Source organism: Haliotis rubra, unplaced genomic scaffold, assembly GCF_003918875.1.
Source record: "Haliotis rubra isolate DU_JTF1 unplaced genomic scaffold, ASM391887v1 Scf508, whole genome shotgun sequence".
NCBI classification, from domain to species: domain Eukaryota; kingdom Metazoa; phylum Mollusca; class Gastropoda; order Lepetellida; family Haliotidae; genus Haliotis; species Haliotis rubra.
Window position 1 is genome coordinate 334403 of NW_025767200.1, and position 8068 is coordinate 342470.

The 8068-nt window shown below is 41.9% G+C and overlaps 1 protein-coding gene across 1 annotated transcript in view; it reads right to left on the minus strand.

The window, feature by feature from the left end:
* The window catches only part of LOC124292117 (atrial natriuretic peptide receptor 1-like), a 312171-nt gene extending 304965 nt beyond the window's left edge, over positions 1 to 7206 (minus strand). The window contains exons 1-3 of the mRNA XM_046729169.1: positions 7057 to 7206; positions 6534 to 6751; positions 1275 to 2085 (exon numbers count right to left, since the gene is read on the minus strand). The gene's annotated coding sequence lies outside the window, so the exon portion shown is untranslated. The remainder of the gene's footprint in view (positions 1 to 1274; positions 2086 to 6533; positions 6752 to 7056) is intronic.
* Positions 7207 to 8068: the final 862 nt, after the last annotated feature.

The following is an 8068-nucleotide window of genomic DNA, read 5'->3' on the forward strand; positions in this document are numbered from 1 at the left end:
ATTGAGTTGCCTTTGCATGTGTTTGTGATGAATGAGTGAGTGAGTGAGAGAGTTAAGTTTTACGCCGCACTCAGTAATATTCCAGCTATATGGCGGCGGTCTGCAAATAATCGAGTCTGGACCAGACAATCCAGTCATCAACAGCATGAGCATCGATCTGCGCAATTGGGAACCGATGACATGTGTCAACCAAGTCAGCGAGCCTGACCACCCGATCCCGTTAGTCGCCTCTTACGACAAGCATAGTCGCCTTTTGTGGCAAGCATGGGTTGCTGAAGACCTATTCTACCCCGGATCTTCACGGGCCTGTGATGAAAGATGCTGGTTGGCCGGGATATGATCACTTTTCGTAGGACACCTGATATCATCGCCGTTTTAGTGATTCATAAGCACACACTAATGATGTAGCCGGAATTGTACAACTGACTGAGTTTGGTTTTACGCCGCTTTTAGCAATATTCCAGCAACATCACGGCGGGGGACACCAGAAATGGGCTTCACACATTGTGCCCATGTGGGGATTAGAACCCGGGTCTTCGGCGTGACGAGCCAACGCTTTAACCATTTGGCTATCCCACCACGCCGAATTGCACAATGGTATTTCCTTTTCCTCACGGGTACAATGTGTGAAGCCCATTTCTGTTGTCCTCTGCCGTGATATTGCTGGAATATTGCTTAAATCGGTGTAAAGCCTCACTCACTCACAATGTCAGTGGAGATGTGTTTTGAATATGGAGGTATTCCGTCGCTTTTCAATGAGTTTCAGTGAGTGAGTGAGTGTATTTTTACACCGCTTTTAGCAATATTCCAGCAATATCACGGCGGGGAGCACCAGAAATGGGCTTCACACATTGTACCCGTGTGGGGAATCGAACCCGGATCTTCGGCGTATCGAGCGATCGCTTTAACCACTAGTCTGCCCCACCGACCTTTTATTGTTTGATACATTTCCATTTTGGATAATGTACTAGTATTAATTAAGTAATTTCTCAGCTTCTCAACGTACATTCGAACTGTGTCGTCACACAAATAATCTTGACGTGATAACATTTTTTTTTCAAAATTAATCATTTTATAATAACAATAATGGTTTGATAAATGTTTGGATCATTTGAAATAGATATTAAAGACGGTCCAGCAATATGTATTATATGGCTGCAATAACATATCATTAATGTATGAAAAACAAATTAAAGAAATACTAATTTTTTTTAAAATTCAAAGACGAATGAAACCCTGAAACCATTGTCAAACCAACTGCAACATCGAATTACCTGTCTTCCAACTGGCGCGGCGGCGTAGTCGCAACATGGTCCGAAAAAACGTCGACGTCTTTCTTGGCGTAAAATCCAATGGCTTCGTTCATCCCGTCTGCTATCGAACACTTCGAATCTCCAAACTTCAGACTGAGGTTGTAAGAGGGCAAGATATCATCACTGAGAACACGTTCCATGCCAAGCTCCAAGGCAGGGTAGACCCGCTGTATGGAAAACAACCTACTCCCATTTGACGGAAGTAACACCACCATTTTGATAATCCGGGTACTTTCCTGGCATTGGGAAGGTGTGCAAAACAGAACCACAGCACTACAAATGATTTTAAGCAAAACATACCCCATACTGGAATATCAGTAATCACAGAAATGGAACCCTTGCAATATTTTGAAACACATCCAATAATTGGAAATTGCAGTGGTAACGTAATCCTTCACGTATGCGACTCTGAAGTGGGAGCGACCTGGCACCTGGCGATTCCGGTGGTAACGGTACTGATAGAATCCATGAGAATTGTTTGGTCCTGTGGGTTCGTATGTCCATTTGGACACAAGGCACATATTCCACGGCACTTTGTAAGAGGTTGCATCCCTCTTTTCCGTCAATACTCCGTTACATGGGAATACATGAGGTTGAATAATCATACAAGACAAACCATCTTGGCACCGTTTAACCTGACGTATTTCATTGGTCTTGCGATGCTTCCCTTGTGTGGCGCGGAAGCGCTAACAGTCACAAGGCACATGCTGTATGGGGATGGATGATTCCAACGGTGAAAGGGAGGTTTGGTTTTTGGAGTTCTTGATGCAACCTGCAAGAGAGATGTTCATCTGTATTGTAATAGAGACCTTTGTTCTGCCAATCCCATCCCAGTCAGCGCCATCTCATTTCGTTTGCTCAGATGCTCTTTGATCGTGTTTACTACATTCAAGCGTTCTGTACAGCATTCAAAACATTTTATGGAAGGAAAGTTAAGGGTTTTCCAAATCAGGATCAAACACGATGGTTGATCAAATTCCCTGTTTTAACGTGTATTTAACTAGAACAGTATATTTGACTATGTTTCTGACGCTTGCCACCTGTAAAGGGTATGTACACGATTTTGTCAGTGCCTGATGTCATCAGAATTCCATCCTCTCAGTATATTTAATCATTTGATATTCGAAACAGATAGCGATATTGTGTCTAAAACACTGTTGTGACTGACACTGCCGTAATAGGTGAGGTGAGGTGAGGTGAGGTGAGGTGAGGTGAGGTTGAAATGGGCTTTAACGTCACACATTTAAGAACATTTCGTTCATATGACGACGTGCATGCGTGTCTATGTGTGGCTGCTTGTACTAGTCCAGACTTAAGCTGGTTTAATAGTGCTAGCTCACTGAGAAACCATGCGGCAGGTGAGCATGTATACCCCACTCAGACACATTATACTGACTCCGAGCCTACTAGTCCTTGTTGTACCCATTAATGCCTAGCGCCAGGCAGGGACCAACAAGTACCATATTTTAACGTCTTTTAGTGTGAAGCGGCCAGGGAAGCAACCCGCGACCATCCGCTTGCCGGGTGGACGCTTTAACCACTACATCACGGAGGCGGTCCTGCAGTAAATCTTCTCCATGGCTTTATTCTTTTGATATAATTTGACTTAAAAATGTTTTGCATAATAAACGACAGTTGATTGGTATCTCAGACAACTCATCTTTGAACATCAATACGTTTGCATTTTTCGACACAAAAATTACATCTTAATTAGGCAAAGGTTCACACAGATGCAAGTTCATTTCTTACCCCAGTCTTAATTGCACAAATAATTGCAAGACAAAACATCTTTGAACATCAATACATTTGATTTTTCGACACAAAAAAATGCATCTCAATTATGCAAAGGGCCACACAGCTGCAAGTTCATTTCTCACTTCAAACCTAATTGCACAAATACATCTTCTGAAAAAAATAAATAATAAACGAACCAAAGATTATCTTACTGACCGTCACAAGAATAAAGGGTTTAAATTGACCTGAACACATTCAAGAATGTCCTTTGAATGTTTAATAACATAGCGGTAGTTGAAAACGTACAACGGAGAAAGAAGATTTGTTTGAATTATGGAAATGATTTTATCGACTTTGTTCAAGTGGATATAGATAGGTACTCGAGGACAACATTCAATGTGATATATTTTCTAATGTTATTACATTATGTTTAAAGGAGCAAATACTTCGAAACCCCAGTTTCACTGTCAAATATTATTAATGAGAAAAGAGCGTTATGATGGGCCTTATACGTTTTTGTGTCTTAAGTCTAATTTGAATGAATTTAAAAAATCGAAATTCAATTCCACCTATTTTGTCTGTGTTTCATGTGGTTATTTAATACACAAGTTACTGTAAAACATCTATAATAATTACTTCGTGATGAGAGTGTTTAACCCAGTTTGAGATTGAAAGCCTAGTTATTGTGAGATATCCTGCAGATGTTTGACCCAAATACGCCTAAACACCACGCTAATCCATCGTAATTTGTCTTGCAAGTAGTTTGTCGTGTTCGTACAAAGGCTGATCAATAGGTAGAGTTATTTGTTCCCGTTGTCATCATTATTCTTATTGTCTAACATAAAAACAACAACTCTTTGCTCACAGTTATTGCTGCCTTTTATCATTTTGAACACTATATTGTTTGAAATGTATAAAACGAGCTGGCCCAACGATCATATATATAAAAGAATAACACATTTGGGATCAACAATGGTGAACGTTGAAGAACAGCTTTTCGTCTACAATCACCTTGAGAGTTCCGTGTTTTAAATATTCATGCCACCTGTCATTTATAATAGTGACACCAACATCTCAAGGGAAATACTCTGGTATATAATATACTTTCATTTTGTTACGGATTCGCTGGGTTAGAATGAATAAGGGTGTCCCTTGGTGACTTTATTTTCAAGAGAGAATAATATTTTAAGGAACCTCTCACTTAGACACTTCGAAAATGAAGGTTAGTAGGTCATCTATTCAGTACCTTAACATGGTTGATTGATCGCAAAAAAAATACGATTACGAGGTAACTCCGTCCTGACCACTATTTTCGCTAAATGACGGTGGTCTGCAGAGTGAGTGTGAGTGAGTGAGTGGGTTTCGTTATACGCCGCCTTTATCAATACTCCAGCAATATCTCTGCAGGTAACAACAGAAATGGGCTCCTTACATTATACCCATGTAGGAAATCGAACCGTGGTCTTCGGCGTCACGAACGAATGCTAGAGCCACTAGACTACCTCATCGCCCTAGACAATCCAGTGATCGATATGATGAGTAGCATACCACCCCAGACGGGGTATCGGACTCCTTATAACCGAAACAAACCATCCGATCTATTAAAATGCCTATTACGAGGTAAATTCTAACGCGGACTAGAAGAACAATTCCACAGAATGGTGGTTCCTGATGCACCCAAAGCAAGAGTTCTTTGACTCATCGCATGGGAGACAACCAAACACGTCTTTGCCATTATTATCTTTACAAGGGGGACCCGTGAAGACCCGGGGTAGAATAGGTCTTCAGCAACCCATGCTTGCCACAAAAGGCGACTATGCTTGTCGTAAGAGGCGAATAACGGGATCGGGTGGTCAGGCTCGCTGACTTGGTTGACACATGTCATCGGTTCCCAATTGCGCAGATCGATGCTCATGCTGTTGATCACTGGAATGTCTGGTCCAGACTCGATTATTTACAGACCGCTGCCATATAGCTGTAATATTGCTGAGTGTGGCGTAAAACTAAACTCACTCACTCACTCATTTTACAAGGGGCGTAGGGGTAGCCTAGTTAAAGGTGTAAAACAAGGCACAGTTGGCTCGGAGGAGGTTACTCAGTCTGATTTGGAGATTCATTTCGAAACTCCCTATGGTATCTCAGTGGGCTACCGCTGTAAAAACGCCAGTTTAAGGGCTAAACGCGCGCGTTGCTCCCAAAACACTGTCTATGACTGTTTACACACTGTCTAGGGGGCGGTGGGATAGCCTAGTGGTTAGCGTTCGCTCGTCACGTCGAAGGCCTGGGTTCGATTACCCACATGGGCACAATATGTGAAGCCCATTTCTGGTGTTCCCCGCCGTGATGTTGCTGGAATATTGCTAAAAGCGGCGTAAAACTAAATTCATTCATGCACTCATCTTTACAAATAATTTATCGGTTTTCACACCGGGAGTCAGTGCCATTCATGTGCCATTATTGCGGCCACACACAGCCAAATATCAGTCCTTGTGAAGACACAATGAAAACTTATGAGATGTAGATATCGTGCTAGCCCTTTTTTAAAGAACTTTTTATCTATAATTATTGCAGACACAAATTACAATTCATGCTATACTCCTTGTGAAAGAGCAAGGTAAATTTGCAAGGATAATGTTAACTTTCCGTTGTTATAAAGAGTTGATATGTGTATAACTGTTACTGACACATCTTAAATTCCGGCTATGCCCAATATTGCTCGACCGCCTCCGTGGTGTAGTGGTTAGAGCGACCGCCCGGAGAGCGGATGGTCGCGGGTTCGATCCCGACCGCGTCATACCAAAAGACGTTAAAATATGCTACTTGTTGGTCCCTGCCTGGCGCTCGGCATTAATGGGTACATGAAGGACTGGTCGGCTCGGAGTCAGTATAATGTGTCTGAGTGGGGTATTCATGCTTCACTGCGGCATGGTATCTCAGTGGGCTAGCACTATAAAACCAGCTTAAGTATGGGCTAGTAAATGCAGCAGCACTTACACATACACACGCATGCACCTCGTCATATGAGCGAAATATTCTCAAGCACGACGTTAAAACCAATTTCACCTCACCTCACCCAATATTACTCCTTGTGAAAGAGGAAGGTAAATTTGCAAGGAAGCTACCTCACTAACCGTTCTTATGAAGAGTTGATATACACATAATTATTGCTGACACATCTTGCAATTCATGCTATGCCATATATTACCCTCGAAAGAGCAAGGTAAATTTGAAAGAATAATGTTAACTTTCCGTTCTTATAAAGTGCTTATTTGTGTATAAATATTGCTAACACATCTTACAATTCATGTTATGCCAATTATTACTCCTTGTGAAAGAAAGGGTAAATCACAAGGAAGATATCTCACTAAACGTTCTCATGAAGAGTTAATACATAATTATTGCTGACACATCTTACAATTCATGCTATGCCAATTATTACTCCTTGTGGGAGAGGAAGGAAAAGTTTCAAGGAAATATCTCACTTACCGTTCTTACATATACACGAAATGGAAATCATCCTCTGGTGCTAACGCACCGGCACAGGGATTCTTTAACATGGTGCCGATCACGGCATCACCTTGATACTATTAATCTCCTTGACGCAAACCGGATGATGCGGCTTTGCTTGAATTCTGTCCAAGAATGAAGGCACTGTGGTAATCGCCTTCAGGAGAAGCACCGCCTGTCACACTGCTATCTGGTACCTGCAAAAAGACAATGAAATAATTAAAATATAATAGTAATCAGTCAATTTGCTAAATATTCAACCTGAAAGAAAAATCCCTTTCATGTTGTTAAAAAAATATTCTAAAAAAATATTTTCTTGGTAGTGGATACATAATGCTAATTTTTCCACGGTTCGTGACCAGCACAACGGACAGATAAAATTTTACAGGTTCAAAATGTGACATCCTCCTCCAATTGGACGGGAAGACAAGGGGCTGTTAAGATGTAATACACACTGTTATTATCCTATCTGAGGAAATAAACACACGTCGGAAAGCTATACCGTAAATCACCGTTTAATTCCGTCTCCCCCGCTCCACCGGTCATTGTTGCTTCATTTCCCCGAACCTGTCACCTCGCTGACACGGAGTTCCAGAGAAATCAATTTCCCACAATAAATTTCCCCCTAGTGCTTCGCGCCTCCGACGATAAAGTTTCTGTTGGCGCAACGCGGCAGCAGGAGAGGAAGCCGTAGAAGACGCGGACCAATGTTTAAGTGTTCCGTGAATGCCGTCTCTGTCAGCATAGACAGAGATGCTGATGATAAAGGAGGCTTCATTTGTTCTAGACAGGCTTCGGTGGAGTCACGAAGACAAGTTGATGGTCCCCAGATGTACATGTGATGTACAATGGTTAAGACCGACACGGGCGCCCAGGGTCGCCTGCAGCGAATACTGTGTGGAACATATTTATATGATACAGGTAATGCTCAATATATGTTAGAAAGATTTTAAGAAAGTAGGCGTGATCGATAATTCTTTCCTTTTATGTGTAAGGCTTATTCGGTGGAAACACGAACACAAGTTGATGGTCGCTAGATACAGACATGTGATGTACAACGGTTAAGGCCGACACGGGCGCCCAGAGTCGCCTGTAGCGAGTAATGTGTGGAACACATTTGTATGAAACAAGTAATGTTCAACAAAAAACAGAAACATTTAAGAAAGTAGGTGTGACCGATAATTCTTGCCTTTTATGTGTAAGGCTTATTTGGTTGAAACAGGAAGAAAAGTTGATGGTCCCTAGATATCCATGTGATGTACAACGGTAAGATCGACACAGGCGCCAAGGGTGCCTGCAGCCGGTACTGAGTAAAACACATTTCTTTGAGTTAGTGAGTGAGTGAATGTAAATCACATACTTTCAACTATTGAAGACAATAAAATATCAAAACAGGCTACAGATCACCAACAACTGAAGGTAGATCACCATTCTAGGGACCATGGGGACTTACAGTACTTTTGCTACCTGCATGGACTCTAGCTGCATTTACACCATCCCCTCAGCCGCTACCG